Raw genomic sequence first — 19856 nt, forward strand, 5'->3', positions numbered from 1 at the left:
ATATGTATACGTATAGCTGATTCACTTTGTTATACAGCAGAAACTAACACACAATTGTAAAACAATTATACTCCAATAAAGATGGTAAAAAAAATTAAAAAAAAATAAAGAGCTTGACTTGGAGAACAAAATAAAGCAGCGGCTTTTTTGCCACGTATTATTAATACCCATAAACAGCTGAATGTGTGGGCTCTCTGTCCGATGTGCCATTTTGGGGAACAGCAGCCCTTTAAACAGGTTTCAGTTCTTGAAAATAGGGCTGTAAAAGGCGGGAAATGAAATCTCTTTCCAGGTAGAATGATGAAGACCTGGCACAGGTATCCTGACACAGGGGCCAGAGGAGGACAGCTTGTAGGACCCAGAGACAGCAGGGGAAATAGAGTGGCTTCATTCATTCACTCAGGCATTCACCGTCCCTGTTTCAGGGCGGTTTGGTAATCACACGTCCTCCCCTTTCTCCCTCTGTAGCCCCTCCCTCCCTCCTCCCCTTCTCTCCTCCCTCCCCTCTTCCCTCCGTCCTTTTCCTCCCCCCCCTTCCTCTCTTCCATCCTTCCTCCTTGTCTTTTTTCATGCTCTATACCACTGATGGAAGTGGAAAATACAACATTATCCCCACTGTAGAGATGAGAAAACTGTACCTCGGAAAAGTGAAATTGCTTGCTAACTTCACACAGTGGGGAAGTGGTGGAAAGGGAGTTTGGACTCTGCTGAAGGTCATAACCCACTTGCAGGCGGGAGTTGTGTCTGGGTCATCTGTGTCTTTCCAGCTCCTGGCTGGACATATGGTTCCCCGAGGGTGCTGGTTCCTTGTCAGGTGATCCAAGAAGTCTTCACGGAAGAGGGGGACTTGAGACTTTCCTTCAAGGACTGGAAGGACTTAGAATTCAAAGCAGAAAGAATGGTCTTGATCATCAGTAAAAATCATGGTTACCACTTACCAAATATCTACTATGTGTACTAATACTAGTACATATATAATTGTACTAATTCTCACAACAGCCCTAGGAGGCATTTACCCACTTTGCTCATGAGGAAACAGGCTCAGAGAGGTGAAATGACTTGCCCAAGATCACACAGGGAGTCAGCAATGGGAGTGGGATTTGACCTAAGTCTGTCTGACTCCAAAGCCTGTATGTGCTCTTAACCTCCGTGCTAAACTGCTCTTAACGTTGACCACGTGAGCATCTAGCTACGAGCCTTTCTTACCAGAAAAGGAAGTGGTTGAGAAGGCGATGATCTCTCTGGGTGCCCTTTTGCCACTGACCAGACCATGTGTGCTGCTGCTGAAATTATCCAAACCCTGTCATAGGGGACATCCCTACCCCCATGACTCCCTCCTTCCCTCCATCCATTTGGTTCTTTCTCAGGTTACCTGTTGAGTTTCCACTCTTGAGGAAAGGGAGCAAAACCTCAGCTGCTCTCTCTTGATGCTTTACAGAAGATAGGGACCACGTAACGCTCCAAGCAGTCCCCTCTGGGGAGTCTGCCTTGGAACCAAGGGAAACTGCACAGCCCTTCTCGAAGCCAAAGGACATCTAGTACAGGGTTCTCTGTCTGCAGGTAAAGAGATCTATGGAGCTAGTTTAAAAACACTGAGCTGGTTCAACCCTCTCCTTTTATGCAGACCGGTGGAGTCTGATGTACTTGTTCATCCTTGCCAAGTCCCTCTGTCAACCTAAGGGGGGGAAATTCACTCTGTCATGGATGTGAACTCTGAAGAATGTCCAGTCAGGACTCACTCTACCCACCCCAAAAATCTAACTTCTTGCTGGTGTCCTCAGCCCTGGGATGTCAGGTTATGGTGTGGGGAAGTCAGGGATGCCCGCTGGGCTGCTGGCTTGAGCAGCTGAGGCAGTGATGATGTCATGGCCAAGACCAGGGTCATGGGAAGAAGTGGGGAGCCTGCTGAGCTCCATTCTGGACAGATGGAGATGAGTTTGACACACAGATGGAGATGTCCTCAGGAAGGCTGGCTATACAGGTCTGGAGCCCAGGAGAATGGTCTGGGCTGCAGACAGAGACTTGGCATTTGTGACTCCAGTGGTTAGATGGTAAGCCCAGAAGGGGATAAACTTGCCTGATGACTGTGACTATAATGAGGAGAAATGAGCCCTGGGCATTGAAGATGTACTTGGGGGTCATGGACCTCATGAAACAAACCAAGATAGGGAAATCCTGTGAGCTTGGAGCTTTCATGCCAGTGTCTCCACCACCGCTGGTGCAGGTTAGATTTCAGATTTGGCCTTTTTATTCACTTTGATGAACAGACAGTGGTAGCCCCTGAGCTCAAGATGGGCACACAGAGGCATTGAACACGGGCCTGCCCACTAGAGCTTATGCTCTAGTGGGCAAGCCAGATGGTACCTTGTGTGAAGGGTGGGGACAGACAGCTTCACACCAGCCCATCCAAAGGCATCACAGGCTGGAGAAAACAGCACCTGCAAATGCTTCAGTAAAGGGAAGACCTGCGAAGCATACTAACAATACTGCCTGTGGACAGGGAGGTCCCCCCTCTTGCCGCAAGATCAAATTGATAACAACTGGTTCCTTTATGCCACCTGATTTGTCTGCCAAGTGGATATCTCCCCTGTGCAACCATGTTGCTATAGCCGTCACCCCCAATACAAAGACTAGACAAATGCCCTCTCTAGATTTCAGGTACCAGTAGGAGAATGAAATCATAACTCACTTTAGAAGCCAGTGGTCCATATTTATAATCTGACTGGTGCAGGCCTGAAACAGCTCTTCACTTTGTTGCATTTTCTGGCCATGGACGGGCATCAATCTTCTCTCCAGCTTGTTAACACGGCTGCCACTCAAGCCAGAGGTACCGTGACTGATCGTGCAGAGACAGTTCATCATGGGAACGTTTGCTTCATTTGCCCCATCCGAACTGTCCCTGCAACGCTGATGCCTCATTTTGCTCCGTAGATGACACTTCTCTTCTGCTGGAAAAAAATCTTTCTGCCCCCGTCCCCGCCCACTCTTGTGTTCTCTCCATCTTCTTATTTAACGGAAGGAGTAAATGTCAAAACTACCTATAACTCTATAGAAGGGAAGTCAACATCTGAGGCCAAACAAAACTCATGTAAACTGTTCTTGGTCCACACGGAATTGGCCAGATTTAATGAACTGGGCTAATTTCTTTTAGGATATGTGGCTTGGAAAGTCACAGAAAACAACAACCTGGTTTCATTCTTTCTATTCTCTCTGGGGACCATGTGTCCTCTCTTCACAGTTTCTCCTGCAGAGCTTTGAAAGTTCTTTCTACGCTCTTCTCAACCTGACTCCAAGTTCAGTTTAAGCACCTACGCTGTGCCAGATGTTGACATGGGGGCTTTTCACGCATTAGCTACTTTAACCAGGGGAGGCAAGCATCGTTGTCCCCATCGAAGTTCAATGGTGTCAGAATTTGCCAGGTGGATTGAACTCCCTTGGATCTCTCTGATGTCAAGTCCATGAGCATTCCTTATACCTTCCAGATTAAGTTCTAGATTTCCCAAAGGTCAAGGAAGCCTTTAAATTGTCTGTGTAGGGTGGAGGGATATGCTGCAGACTCTATCCCAAGCCTTTAGGGATGTAAGAGATAACTTAAGTTTAATGGGGTTTATGGCATGCTGAGTACTTTGGTTACTTCATTTCATCCCAACACCTGTCCTAAGTGGAATGTTCAACTTCTGGGCTGCCTCTCACTCAGCCCCTTGGGTTTAAATTCTACTGCTGTTACCTCATGCCTATCTCCAAATACAGTCACATTCTGAGGTACTGGGGGTGGGTTAGGACTTTTAACACATGAATATTTGGGAGGACACAGTTCAGCCCATTACAACAGTCAACTAAAAGAAACCTTTAAATGGAAAGGTAGAAAGGTACTCTTTGTTCAGAATAAAGTTGGTAGCTCTCTTTAAATTTATTTATAAATTCAATATGATACCAATAAAAATAATAGCAGATAAGGACAACATTAGTCTAGGGTTCATATAAAAATACAAACCTATGAGAAAAGACAGGAAAAATCTGTAAAAGGGGAGTGGGGACTAAGCCTGTGAGATATTAGAACACATTGTAAAATGGTAATGATGAAAATAATATGACACTGAATATAGACAGAGGGTCCAGAAAAAGATTCGAGCATGTGAGAGGATTTAATGTTTACTAAGATGGCATTTCGATCAGTGTGGAAAAGACAAATTTGTAAAAAATACAAACATGGAGGCTAAACAATACACTAGTTAATAACCAAGAGAACACTGAAGAAATCAAAGAGGAAATCAAAAAATACCTAGAAACAAATGACAATGAAAACACGACAACCCAAAACCTATGGAATGTAGCAAAAGCAGTTCTAAGAGGGAAGTTTATAGCAATACAATCTTACCTGAAGAAACAGGAGACATCTCAAATAAACACCCTAACCTTACACCTAAAGCAATTAGAGAAAGAAGAACAAAAAACCCCCAACGTTAGCAGAAGGAAAGAAATCATAAAAATCAGATCAGAAATAAATGAAAAAAAAATGAAGGAAACAATAGCAAAGATCAATAAAACTAAAAGCTGGTTCTTTGAGTAGATAAACAAAATTGATAAACCATTAGCCAGACTCATCAAGAAAAAAGGGAGAAGACTCAAATCAATAGAATTAGAAATGAAAAAGGAGAATTAACAACTGGCACTGCAGAAATACAAAGGACCATGAGAGATTACTTCAGGCAACTATATGCCAATAAAATGTACAACCACGAAGAAATAGACAAATTCTTAGAAAAGCACAACCTTCCGAGACTGAACCAGGAAGAAATAGAAAATATGAACAAACCAATCACAAGCACTGAAATTGAGACTGTGATTAAAAATCTAATAAACAAAAGCTCAGGACCACGTGGCTTCACAGGCGAATTCTATCAAACATTTAGAGAAGAGCTAACACCTATATTTCTCAAACTCTTCCAAAATATGGCAGAGGGAGGAACACTCCCAAACTCATTCTACGAGGCCACCGTCACCCTGATACCAAAACCAGACAAAGATGTCACAAAGAAAGAAAACTACAGGCCAAATATCACTGAAAACATAGATGCAAAAATCCTCAACAAAATACTAGCAAACAGAATCCAACAGCACATTAAATGGATCATACACCATGATCATGTGGGGTTTATTCCAGGAATGCAATGATTCTTCAATATACACAAATCAATCAATGTGATACACCATATTAACAAATTGAAGGAGAAAAACCATATGATCATCTCAATAGATGCAGAAAAAGCTTTCTACACAATTCAACACCCATTTATGATAAAAACCCTCCAGAAAGTAGGCATAGAGGGAACTTTCCTCAACATAATAAAGGCCATATATGACAAGCCCACAGCCAACATCGTTCACAATGGTGAAAAACTGAAACCATTTCCTCTAAGATCAGGAACAAGACAAGGTTGTCCACTGTCACCACTATTATTCAACATAGTTTTGGAAGTTTTAGCCATAGCAATCAGAGAAGAAAAAGAAATGAAAGCAATCCAAATTGGAAAGAGGAAGTAAAGTTGTCATTGTTTACAGATGACATGATACTATACATAGAGAATCCTAAAGATGCTACCAGAAAACTACTACAGCTGATCAATGAAACTGGTAAAGTAGCAGGATAAAAAATTAATGCATAGAAATATCTTGCATTCCTACACACTAATGATGAAAAATCTGAAAGAGAAATTAAGGAAACACTCCCATTCACCACTGCAACAAAAAGGATAAAATACCTAGGAAGAAACCTACCTAAGGAGGCAAAAGACCTGTATGCAGAAAACTATAAGACACTGATGAAAGAAATTAAAGATCATACCAACTGATGGAGAGATATGCCATGTTCTTGGATTGGAAGAATCAACATTGTGAAAATGACTGTACTACCCAAAGCAATCTACAGATTCAATGCAATCCCTGTCAAACTACCACTGGCATTTTTCACAGAACTAGAACAAAAAATTTCACAATTTGTATAGAAACACAAAAGACCCTGAATGGCCAAAGCAATCTTGAGAAAGAAAAACAGAACTGGAGGAATTGGGCTCCCGGACTTCAGACCATATTACAAAACTACAGTAATCAAGACAGTATGCTACTGGCACAAAAACAGAAATATAGATCAGTGGAACAGGAAGAAAACCCAGAGATAAACCCATGCACATATAGTCACCTTATTTTTGATAATGGAGGCAAGAATATACAATTCTTGAGAAAAGACAGCCTCTTCAATAAGTGGTGCTGGGAAAACTGGACAGCTACATGTAAAAGAATGAGATTAGAACACCCCCCAACACCATACACAGAAATAAACTCAAAATGGATTAAAGACCTAAATGTAAGGTCAGACACTATCAAACTCTTAGAGGAAAACATAGGCAGAACACTCTATGATATATCACAGCAAGATCCTTTTTGACCCACCTCCTAGAGAAATGGAAATAAAAACAAAAATAAACAAATGGACCTAATGAAACTTAAAAGCTTTTGCACAGGAAAGGAAATCATAAGACAAAAAGACAACCCTCAGAATGGGAGAAAATATTTGCAAATGAAGCAACTGACAAAGGATTAATCTCCAAAATTTACAAACAGCTCATGTAGCTCAACGTCAAAAAAACAAACAACCCAATCCAAAAATGGGCAGAAGACCTAAATTGACATTTCTCCAAAGAAGATATACAGACTGCCAACAAACACATGAAAGGATGCTCAACATCACTAATCATTAGAGAAATGCAAGTCAAAACTACAATGAGGTATCACCTCACACCAGTCAGAATGGCCATCATCAAAAAATCTACAAACAGGGCTTCCCTGGTGGCTCAGTGGTTGAGAGTCCACCTGCCGATGCAGGGGACACGGGTTCGTGCCCCGGTCTGGGAAGATCCCACATGCCGTGGAGTGGCTAGGCCTGTGAGCCATGGCCGTTCGGCCTGCGCATCCAGAGCCTGTGCTCCACAATGGGAGAGGTGGAGAGGGTGTGGAGGAAAGGGACCCCTCTTGCACTGTTGATGGGAATATAAATTGATACAGCCACTATGCAGAACAGTATGGAGGTTCCTTAAAAAACTAAAAATAGAACTACCATACAACCCAGCAATCCCACTACTGGGCATATACCCTGAGAAAACCATCATTCAAAAAGAGTCATGTACCACAATGTTCATTGCAGCTCTATTTACAATAGCCAGGACATGGAAGCAACCTAAGTGTCCATCGACAGATGAATGGATAAAGAAGATGTGGCGCATATATACAATGGAATATTACTCAGTCATAAAAAGAAACAAAACTGAGTTATTTGTAGTGAGGTGGATGGCCAGAGACTGTCATACACAGTGAAGTAAGTCAGAAAGAGAAAAACAAATACTGTATGCTATCACGTATATATGGAATCTAAAAAAAAAAAAAGGTTCTGAAGAACCTAGGGGCAGGACAGGAATAATGTTGCAGACGTAGAGAATGGACTTGATGACATGGGGAGGGGGAAGGGTAAGCTGGGACGAAGTGAGAGAATGGCATGGACATATATACACTACCAAATGTAAAATAGATAGCTAGTGGGAAGCAGCTGCATAGCACAGGGAGATCAGCTCGGTGCTTTGTGACCACCTAGAGGGGTGGGATAGGGAGGGTGAGAGAGAGACGCAAGAGGGAGGAGATATAGGGATATATGTATATGTATAGCTGATTCACTTTGTTATACAGCAGAAACTAACACACCGTTGTAAAGCAATTATACTCGAATAAAGATGTTAAAACAAAAAAGAGGAATATTGGAGTGGCAAGCGTTCTTCTAAACATCACATAAAACCAAAAGAGATAGACAAATGCATTACATATAATTTAAAATATTTCTGTCTGGTGAGAATGCCATAAATAAGCTAAAAGGCAAACACTGAACTGGTAAACATTTGCAACAAATGACAGAGAGAACATTTTCTTATTAATGAAAGTTCTTAGAAATTCCAGTGGAAGAGCAAAAGAGTAAAATTGGCAAAGGGTATAATCAGAACCTTTCCATAGAAAGAAAGGAATAAATGTCTGAAAGATGCTCAACCTCACTTATAACTAAAGCGATAAATTCTAAAATAAACTTGCTTTTTATAACAGATTGGTATATTTTTAAAAGGGAAAGTGGAAAGCTTAAATGTTTTACTCATATAATGGTACTTGATTTAGCTGCAGAATTTGGCCCTATCTAATGCACCCAGCAGCTCTATTTCTAGGTGTTTTCTAGAGATGATCTTACTTCTGCACGTAACTCGATGGTGACTGTGATGCAGTCACTTCGCCTGTGGCACGATTTCTCCGTCTGTAAAGTGGGAATGATACAGCCTGATTGGCGATAACATGACAGCTACATTCCTAAGAAAACCTCACATTCTCAAAACTTGTATTTTAGAAACAATTTTTTTTTTCGATGAGGGGGGAAAAAAGTGAGTAACTCGTTTCAAACTCACAATTAGTTATTTTCTCGTAGGAGTTTGAATAATGAGAGAGTTTTTCCCAATAGATTTTGAGATTATTTTGTCATGGCACCTCAGAATAGCAATTTGATTAATTGTCCCCAGTCAGATGAAACTGAAACAATATATTGTATCATATCAAAACCAATGCATTTCTAACAATCAAGTTAAATGACAGCTACTCACTTAGGCGAAAGAACAGCTGAAACTGTTAAGTGTCGGCCCCCTGCTCTAAGCTGGTTTCCTTCCAACTTGTTAGTTTGTCCTGGGATGGAATCAGGGAAGGGTCGCCGTGTTGTCAGTTGTGTCCCCTAACTCACTCTGGCTTTCTAGCCCATCTGTGTTAGGGAGCTTTTGTGCAGGAGGAGAAATGTCTTCAATGCGAAGCCTCAGCGTCCCCATCTTTTGGGTGTAGTGCCAAAGGTCAAGGACCTGGCTCAGTGCCCAGGAGGTAGGAGACACAACAAATATTATTCTTATTATTCACTTTCTCCATCCCAGCTCCTCCACTGTTCCTCATGGGCCACTGTTCCCGTGCTCGTTTCAACAGTCTACAGTTTGGCAAAAACCTTCAAGGAATATGTAGTCTGGGGGGCGGTGGGCATGTGCCTGACTTACCATCATGCTGTGTGTTAAGTACTGTAAAGAAATTGGGTGGGGGGAGAAGAGAAGCAAGGCGTTAACTCTGCTGGCTTTGGGGGTGGTCACATCTGACTGTCATGGAAAGATGGCTTCCAGGGCAGAGAAGCAGTGGAATGACACCCAGTTACAGGGGGCAGTGGCAGCAGAAGCCTGCAGTTTCTGTTCTGACTTTAGGGGTTCCTAGAAGAGGCGCACATAGAAAGACCACCCATCCTGGTAAAGCAAGTGAGAGAACATCATTCGTAGGCCTGGTGCAGGGAAGGGGCTCAAAGCCGCCAGTCCCCGTGGTCGAAGGTCCGCTTCTGGGGCCAGCCTTTCCCTGGTGTGAAGCGTGAATTAAGCTGAGTTCCCCGAGGTAGTGGCTGAGATTTCCATCCCCTGTGAATCTGGCTTGTTGTTCGGCTTCACTGTATTTTAGTCAAAGTCCATTCCGAGAAGTGGTTGTGACCGGTGGGGGGGGGGACCATCTGACAAGCAAAATGACCAAAGGGAGACGACAGAGCAGCCCCGGGAGGACACAGGAACTAGCCTCATTATAACCCCACTGGCTGGCTGGCTGGCTGCTGCTCAGAAATGCCCATGCCCTGCTGCCTGGGGACATGGGGGACCTGGGAGTTGGAGGGGCTGTCACCTGGGGGATTTCATCTGCTGACCCCATCTCCTGCCTGGACCTTCTGAGAGTGAGGCTGAGCTGGGAGAGGTTTAGGGGGCAGACCTGGCCTTGGCTTGGGGGCTACCCTGGGGCTGGAACTCTGATCTGGAGAGATTCCCAGTCTTTCCAGCTCTCAGGGGGCTCTCAGGGGGCTTGCCTTGGAAATGTAGTTCCCTTCATCTTCTGAGACCCCATCAGAGGGGCCATCCTAGGGGCTGCCAGGTCAATGAGAAAATCCTGTGTCCGGTGGAGGCACTGGTCGCAATAACCCCTGCCAGGTACCGAGAGTCTACCGTGTGCCAGGCACTTTCCCACTGAATATCATCATACCCATTTTAAAGGTGAGGAAACTGAGGTTCAGAGGATTGAAGCGGCTTGCCAGATGTCCCATAGCACGCAGTGAAGCTGTGTGTTAAAAAAATAATTTAATCTCTAAGTATTTCAGATCCTATTTCGAAAAGATTAGGACTTAAGAAACAAACACCATTTCCCACGTAAATGAAATTAACAGCAGTTCCTTATGAAATCAAATATCCCCTGTGTCTGTATCTCCCCGGCCATTTCTAGTTCGGGCTCTGAGTTGGATCATGATAGGTTGATTCATGGCTTAACTTTATTTCAATCTGTAGCTCCCCTCTCCATTTCTGTTTTCCCTCTTTGCAATATTTTGTTGCTGAAACCAGGTAATTAGTTCTGTCAAATGTCCCACAGTCAGGATTTTGCTGATCTGAAGCAGACATTTGAACCCAGATGTGTTTCCAGAGCATAGGTGCTTTTTAGGCCACTAGCTTTACCCTTTTCAGTCTCTTCTCTCTGTAACAGCCAGTTGTTCTCAAAACAGGATAAGATCATAACATCTATCTGCTCGAAGTCCTCTGCCTCAGCGAAAAATCCAAAAGTCCTCACAGAGCTGAAGCCGAGAATGACAGGGTCCCTGGCCCCTGGCTGCTTCTCTGATCTTGAAAATCCCTCCTGACTTTGGTCTGGCCACACTGGCCTCATCCCTGTGCTTAGGGCACTCAAGCTCATCCTGCCCCGCTCCCCCCGCCACGTCACGGCGGAGCGAGGTGCCCCCCCGTCTCCCAGTCTGCAGTTCCCACGTGTGTCTGCACTCACACCACCACCTGCTGCTGCCTGTTTACTGCCCGGTCTCCCTGACTGGCCGGGCTCCTCTCCCACCTCTGCAGCACCAGGCGCTTGCATGTGGGAACTGTATCAACCTCAGGGACCCTAGAGGGAATGCAGGAAGCTTTCCCACCCCCAGGGCCCCTCCTTCCTTCGTCAGTGGGTGCACCCCTGCCCTTCCCGCCAGTCCAGACGGTGGGCAGCTCACGTCAGCACTCCAGTGGGCAGACCCTAGGTTGGTCTTTGCTTTGAGCTCACTCTCCAGGGAGTCTGCTTCCTGGGTGCCCCAAAACTCACTCACTCAGCTCAGTCCATGGGGTTTGGCCTTGGTTTCTGTGCTGGGCATGAAAGGACATACTCCCCATCCCCACCGTCTGCCTTTATTTCAATCCGTAGGTTCCCTTTCCATCTCTCTTTTCTTTCATTGCAATAGTTGGTTGATGAAACCAGGTAATTAGTCCTGTCACATTTCCCACAGTCTGGATTTTGCTGATCTGAGGCTAAAATGTGAACTCAAATGGCGCCTTACTCGCTTGCGGGGGATCCAGTTCTTAGAAGTCCCGCCCTTCATGAGTGGGTTCCTGGCTGGACCTCCCCCCCTCCCCACCCCTGAAACTACTTGGTACTCTTCTCCAAAGCACAGCCTGAGTCAGGCTGGGGTCTGTCTGATTGAACGTGGCTCCTACCCAACCTGCCCCGAGCTTTCACAGCTGCTTCAGTCCAGCCTGAGTCGCCCACACCTTTGTGGGCGCTGAGTTTTTGAGTTTCTGGTCATTAGTTCTGGCTGTTATTAGCCTCTGCCCATTCATTCATTCACTCATTCATCCGAGAAACACACATTGGGGCCTTCTCTGCCCTGGGCTCTGGAACACAGCAGCGAGTCAGAGTGATGACGGCCTGCCCTCGAGGTGACCATGAGGGGACAGAGACAGGCACCCACGTGGAGACTATGCAGGGCGATGGGTGCTGCAATAGAGGAAGAGCAGGATGCTTTGGGAGCACAGGGTTTAGGCATTTAACCCACAATGGGGGGGGCGGTCAGGGAAGACTCCCTGGAGGAAGGACATCTAAGACACTCTCTGATGGGGGATTAGGATTTGATTGGGTGTGTCAGGTTGCTAGGGCTGCCTGAACAGAGTACCACCAACTGGGTGGCTTATCCGCAGAAATTCATTGTCTGCAGTTCTGGAGGCCAGAAGTGCAAAATCAAGGTGTCAGCAGGGTTGGTTCTTTCTGGGGGCTGTGAGGGAGGATCTGTTCCAGACCCCTCTCCTCTTCTGGGTGTTTGCCAGCAGTCTTTGGAGTTCCTCGGCTTGTAAATTCGTCACCCAGATCTCTACCTTCATCGTCATGTGGCGCCCTCCTGTTTTCATGTCTGTCTCCAAATTTCTCCTTTTGTAAGGACGCCAGTCATTTTGGAATAGCGCATACTTTCCTGACCTCATTTAAACTTGATCATCTCTGTAAAGAGCCTGTGTCCAGAAAAGATCACATTCGTGGGTACTGAGGGGTAAGACTTCATCATATGAATTTTGGGCGGGACACAAGTCAACTCATAATATTGGGTCTGAAGGCAAATGCTTGGGTGAAAGTTAGGAGGGAGGGAAAAGGATTCTGGGTTGGAGGGGAAGAGTGTTCAAAGTCTGGAAGTGAGAGAGGATGCAGTGATTTTAAGGACTTAAAAGTTGTCCAGTCTGGCTGGGTGGGACTCGGGGGTGAGACAGGGAGTGGCACAGGTAAAGTTGCAGAAGTTGGTGGGGGCCAGATTGGAGAATCTTGAAGGCCCTGGAGAGGAGTTTGCCACTTGTCCTAGGACAGTGGGAGCCACTGAAGAATTTTACACAAGGGCATGACCAGGACAGAGGCTCTGGCTGGGAGGATGGGGTCTGGGCCAGCAGGGAGGCAGTGGCTGGGGAGAGAAGCACATGGATTTCAGAGATATTTGGGAGGGAGTCTCAGCAGGGCTTCCTGGTGGATTGGCTGGGGAGGGATGAGGAAAGGGAGGCTCTGGGATGATGTCCTGGTTTCTGTTTCATCTGGGTACTGGGGTTGGGGGGACATCAGTGTCTGGGGCCCCAGGAAGAGTCTGACACTTATCGATGAGAATGTTCTTGGCCTCACGCACCTCCCCAGATTTGCACCCCTTTTGTGGTGACATTGAGCTGAGAGTTGGTTGCTCCCTGGGACACAGAGGCGTCAAAACGCTGTGACAGCTGGCAAGGACGGTGGTTGATGCTGTGAAGTTGCAGAGGGCAGATGGAGAGCCCCCTGCATCCTGGCCTATGTGTCATCAGGGAAGGTGTGGCCTGAAAGACTTGCTTGGAGGCAGATCCTAAGTGGCTCTCATTGCCCGTCTTTTACGTCATGCTTTACCCAGAATGTAGCCCAGACTTGAGGCCTGGCACTCAGGACCCTCCAGGGTCTGGTCTGAAGACTCCCAGCTTCATGCTCTGTGACACCTCGTCAGTGGGACCCTCTGAAGAACAGAGCAGCCACTGTCCCACCACCGTTCTGGTAGCTCAGCTTTTTCCTCTCTTCCCCACCTTCTCCACATCGTATGACCCTGCACCCTCTTCTACCCAGCCCCTCTCATGTATTCCTTATCTCCCTTATTGCATCATAAGCTTCTTGATGTCAGGGGAAAATGTCGGATTCACCTTTGTAATCACCTGTACATAAGGAAGGAAATAAATGAACTTCTTGAACACCAGTTAAATGCCAGTCGCTACGTCATTGGTTTTATGAACGCATTCAAGATAATCCTTACGACCCCCCAGGTCTGGTCTTTCAGGTCAGCCCCAGTCACAGGTGAGAGCACAGGGTCAGAGACAGAAGAGACTTGCTCAAGTGACTTGATAATAAGTGGCAGAGCTCTAAAGAGTGTGTCCTTACCGCTTCAACTAGTTGGGCTAGTGCTTGTTGAATGAATGAATGAATGGGTAGATGGAAGTTTAGAGGGATGGAAGAGGTGCAGAAGGGCACTTATGGCCTCTCTCATTTCAGGATCAGAAAGGAGGTAAGGAATTAAGGCAGACAACCTTCCCAATAAATAAAGTTGATGAGGACTGAATGTGAAGTTCTGCCTGTATACTATACCGCACAGCCCCTTGGAGGTGGCTGGAGGAGAAAGAGCCCCTGCCCTTCATCTTCGGGTGAACTTGGGCAAATAACTCCCATGGGAGAAAGAAGGCTGGATACCCTGTCTTAGAAGCTCCCCCATCCACTGACCTTGTCTCAGTTTCAGTGACTGGGCCCGTGAACTGCCGTGGTGACTGACCACACGCTGGTCTTCCTGAGAGCTCAGGGCAGAGAGTGGGGAGCGGAACAGCCTCGGAGCCTCACTTCTTTCTTGCAGGGCCCTGATTGGCTCCGCAGTTGACTCAACTCAGAGGGGACAAGACCATTTCATTCTAATCAGGGGTGGTACACTCAGGTGCAGTCAGTTCAAATGAAGCTCTGCTCTTCAGTCTGCTGGGTTAAGAGGATTTTTCCTTGTTCAGTGGAGAGAACAAAGGTGGGAGGGAGCACAGGGTGTTAGAGTCAGTTATAAACCAAGGCTCTTATAGTCCATCAACAGATATGGAAATGCCGAATCCTGCCTGAAGTCTCTTTTCTGACTCCCTTCCCGCTGACTTCCCACACTTTTAAACCACAAGATGTCAAGGCTCCTGGAAACCTTGGTGGATGAGTTATACTCTGTCCTTCCCAGTCTGGTGTCGTCGCTCAGGCTGAATTAGACCAAAAGCACAGGCTTCCAATTCCTCCTCCCCATAAAAATCATAATGTGTCTTTTCCTCCCTGCCTCCCTCCTTCCCTCCCTCCTTTCCTTCCTCCCTTCCTTCCATCCTCCCTTCCCTCCTCCCTTCCCTCCTCCCTTCCCTCCTCCCTTCCCTCCTTCTTTCCTTCCCTCCCTCCTTTCCTTCCTTCCTATCTTCCTTCCTTTCTTCCTTTCTTTCTTTCCTTCTTCCCTTTCTTTCTTTCTTCCTTCCTTCCTTCCTTCCCACCTTCCTTCCTTCCTCCCTTCCCTCCTCCCTTCCTTCCTCCCTTCCCTCCTCCCTTCCTTCCTCCCTTCCTTCCTTCCTTCCTTCCTTCCGTCCCTCAAAAGTGATGATAGCATCTCTGAAATTCTAGGCCTTCCTCCTTCCTAGTAGGAAAAAAGGACCTCAGTTTATCACTAAGTTTAGGATTTCCACGGGCAACTTTACTATCCAAAGTTGCCTCCAATAAGGGAGAGGAATCAACTCACTATAGTAACTATATTGCTGTTAATAATTGCTTGTTAATATATTGCTGAGGATTTCTGCTACTGGGTTCATGGGAGAAATTAGTCTGTACTTTTCTCACAATTTATTTTTCAGGTTTTGGTATCAAGATGATGCTGGCCTTATAAAATAAAATGAGTTGAGAAGTATTTATATTCTCTGGAAGAGCTTGTGTAAAATGGCATCATTCCCTAAGTACTGAGTGGAACTCGTTAGTGAAGCCACTTGGGTGGATCGAGGTTTTTGTGGGGAAGGTTTCCTTTATGAATTCAATTTCCTTGATGGATATGAGACAGTAGTCAGATTATTTGTTGTCTTGTGTCAGTTTTAGTGGGTTGTGTTTTTCTAGGGATTTGTCAATTTCAATTTTTATTTTCAAATTTATTGACATAAAGTTGTTCATAATGTCCTATTATATTTTGAATTTCTATACAATCCTGCCATGATGTTCCCCTTGTTATTACTGACATTGGATATTGGTTATTAGTGCTCTCTTGATATCTCTCTTATTCCTTGATCTGATTTGCCAAGGGCTTATCAGTATTACTAATCTTCAAAGAATCAAATTTGCATTGTAAAGCAACTATACTCCAATAAAAATTAATTTAAAAAAAAGAATCAAATTTGGCCTTTGTTAATCAACTCTATTGTACTCTGTGTTCTCTTTCATTAATTTCTGCTTTTTATTTCCTTTCTCCTACTTCCTAAAGTTTTATTTTGCTGTCTTTATCTAACTTCTTAAGATGGAAGCTTAGATCATTGATTGTCAACCTTTTTCTTTTCTAATATATGCAATTAAGTCTACTATTTTCCCTCTGTGCACAGTAGTAGCTGCATCCTATAAATTTTGATATTTTCATCATCATTCAGTTAAAAATATTTTGACCTTGGGAAAGTTGCTTAACTTTTCTGTGTCTTAATTTCCTCATTTGTAAAATGGTGTAATAGTGCAATCAGCTTACAGGGTGGCAGTGGACAAATGACCTAAAATTTATAAAGTGCTTAGAGGAGTGCCTGGCATATAGTAAATGCTACAAAAACGTTTGTCAAAGAAACAGTTAAGGTTCAGAGAGATGACTGATCAGTGTAACTAACACCACAAAGCAGGTTAGTGGAAACATGAGGAGTCAGACTCAGGTCTGTCTGACTTTCGATGTTAGGATTTTGTCGTTGCACCATGCTGCCTCCCAAATCTTACCCCAATCAATGCCTGGTTCAGGGATGGCAAGTAGGTACCCTCTTATTTGCCAGTTGGATCTATTGGTGATGGCCCTGGGTTTGAGTAGGATCCTGAGCTCAGTGTAGGTGTGTGCCCCAATTGATTGGATGAGGTGGGGAGTGGAGGCACCGATGGCATGCATGTACCATCCCTGGTCAAAGCCAGGGGCCACCTCTTCCAGGAGATGTCCTTCACTGCGTCTTCACACACTGGGCTCTCCCTTCTCTGAGGCTCTTTGAGTGCTGTCGTCACCACTGAACCTGGAGGAATGAGAATCCACATGCCTATACCCAGAGTGTCTGAGGAAGAAATAGCAGAAGCTACCTACAGTCTCAGCCAGGAGGTCTAAGAGTTTGCCTTCATGGGGCATATCTCCTGAGGATTTCTGTGTAAGTGGGAAGATTCTGAGCAGGGCTGAACTTTTCTCTTATAACCATGTGTGCCCGCTGTAGGGACATTATTTTTCCTCATCTGACCTGAGGAACCATGGATGCACAGGCTTCCTCATGGGCTGAACAGGTATGGTTTCTTTCTGTACCAAAACGTGAAGGCAAAGACCATTCTTCTCTGTGTCCTCCCTAGGTCTTAGCATTGACCTGGCCACCTAATAGAAGCTTAATAAATGCTATTGAATTCACCTGACTCTCATTTTGGTGGATATAGTATATGCAGATGTTGTCCCAGTTAATCACCCCTGGACATCTGAAGTCAGGACACAACTGGAGTCTCCCTTTCAAGACTCAGATTTATAGCTATATAATAGCTATATAATAACTATACCTCAGACTTGGTGTCATGGGAGGGAGAAGAGAAGGTAACATTTAATTAGCAATTACTGCAGTGGCAGGAATTTAGCAGAAAGTTTTATATCCTTTATATATTATCTCATTTAACTCTCAGAAGCCCTTTTGAGATATTATCGCCCCCATTTTACAGGAGAAGTATCTGAGACTCAGAGAGGTTGTGTGACTTGCTTGAGGATATACAGCCAATAAGTGGTAGTACTGGGATTTGAGCCCAGGCCAACATGACTCCAAAACACATGGTCTTTCCATTTTACCATTCTGCCTAAGTTTGTCCACCCATTCGTCCATCCTTCCAACCATCCATCTGTCATCCACTCATTCACCCATCCATTCATCCATCTACTCATCCATTCAACAAATATTTATTGAGCACCTACTGTGTACCAGGTAAACAAGGTTCATGCCCTTATGGGGAGATACAAAGAACAACCAAAAAAACAAAAAACCAAGAAACAAGAAAACTCATAAAACAAAAATGAGCTGGATATTACCCAGTAAGTTGATGCTACTGAGGCCCAGGGGAGAGCCAGGTTTGAGTCCCATCTCTGCACTGACTCACTGGCTGACCTTGGGCAAAGCACCTTACCTCTTTGTAGCTCTGTTTCTCATTAGTAAAACAAAGGTTTGGACTAGAAATATACTCTTGAAACCCTACCCACTCCCACTCCTCACCTGTCCAGACCCCGAGATTCTATAATTCTAAGTCCTTAAGGAGTTCAGTTCTCTCATTCCTTTTTCCATAAATAACACCATATGAAATTGTCAGGAAAAGCCCCAAACGGGTGCCCAAGGAAACACAGAGGCAGATTCCTGGTGTCTGAAATTCAAGGACTTTGTCACTTTCAGTCTGAGGACAATTTACCTGAATTCTGACTATTCCCATTTGCTTTGGTGAATATAAGTTTCTCAGTCCCAAGCAGTTTTCATGCGGTAAACCCAGAGCTATTTCTTGGGAAGGAGGTGGGGTTTATTTATCAAATTAAGCCCCACTGTGGAAGCAGACTCTGTGTTTACACCGTTCATGCATTCAGCAAATATTGTTCCTTTTAAAGACAAGGACAAAAGTAAACTTCACCCTGAAAGGTCTGCATTACCATGGGTTTTCAATTCCAGGGACTCTTAAAAATCTCCCAGTACCCTTTTTTCCATTTTCATTCTTCTCCATTTGGACCTAAGATTGAACATTGTTAACCATTTCTTTTCTGATTAAAAGAAAAAAATTAAATTGCAAAATTAATGCATTCCCAGTGTTGAAAATACAGCAAAGAATAGATAAGAAAAACAGCCACCCATAATGCCGCCACCCACAGATAAACACTATTAACGTTTTACCATATTTCCTTCCAGTCTTTTTATACTTTGCAAAGTAGTTGGAATCATACTTTATAACCTTTTTCTATCTTGCTCTTTTACTTAATGTTATATCATTAAGCATTTTTCCATGTCATTAAGAACACTTCACAAGCGTCATTTGTAGTGGTGGCACAATATTCTATCTTGTACAGACAGTTCCGTTTACTTAGCCATTGCCCCAGATCCAACATTTAAGATTTTCCACCCACGATATTTTCCTGTTACGAATGATACTGTGATGAGCATGTGTTGCACATCCACCTTTGTCCACATATCAGATGATTTTCCTCAGAGAAATAACTCAGATCTAAAACTTACTAGGCAATTTGCTTTCCAGAAATATCACACCCAAGTGTTACTCTTTTCAGCAGTCTGTGAAGATGTCCAATGCCCTCCTGCTCCCTTCACCAGCATAAACTATTATGAGGAAAAAGAAACTTTGCTAATTTGATGGGCGAAAAGAGTACTCATTCTTATTTTAGATTGCATGTCTTTCATGGTCAAAGAAATATTGTAATGTTTACTGGCTACTTGCATTTCTTCTTCTTTGAATTGTCTGTTTCTGTTTGATCATCCCCCTTTTTCTAGGTGCTCTTTTCTCTCTGACTTTTTGTCTAGAGACGTGAGTTTCCCAAATGAACAACAAAAGCAAGAACTCAAGAGCAAACAAGCTTTAGATTGAATCTCAATGGGCTCTGTTGTTCCCTGTAGAAAAGATGTTTTATAATCTATTACTGTGTAACAGACTACTCCAAAACTTAGTGGCTTGAAGCAACCATTGTATTTTGCTCATAATTTGAGGGTCAGGAATTTGGGGAAGGCTCAGCCGGGCAGCTAGTCACTGAACAACGTGGCATCTCCTGGGGCAGCTGGGGCTGGAATATCCACTCCCAAGACGCTCCTTCACTCGCACGTCTGGCGCCCTGGTGGGGATGGCTGGAAGGTTGGGCTTGGCTGGACTGCCTACGACAGTACCTACCTGGGTCATCTCCAGTGAGGCTGCTTCAGGGAAGCTGGGCTGCTTTCAAGAACGTTCGGAGCTCCCAGAGAGAGTGGTCCCAGATACAAGAAGTAGAAGCTGCTGTTTTCTCAACGTGGGGCCTGAAAACTGGCCCAGCATCCCTTCTGCTGTATTCTGTTGCCCAGATCAGCCTCAGCACATGCCCAGATTCAAGGAGCAGGCACATACAGCTCACCTCTCGATCGGAGGAGGGTCAGAGAATTTGCAGCTATCTTTAATCTGCTAGGAAAGAGTACCTCTATGTTCCGGTTTTAAGTTGGTGTGGATTCGCCGGGTAG

The sequence above is a fragment of the Delphinus delphis genome, chromosome 6 (genome assembly GCF_949987515.2).
Source record: "Delphinus delphis chromosome 6, mDelDel1.2, whole genome shotgun sequence".
Taxonomy (NCBI): domain Eukaryota; kingdom Metazoa; phylum Chordata; class Mammalia; order Artiodactyla; family Delphinidae; genus Delphinus; species Delphinus delphis.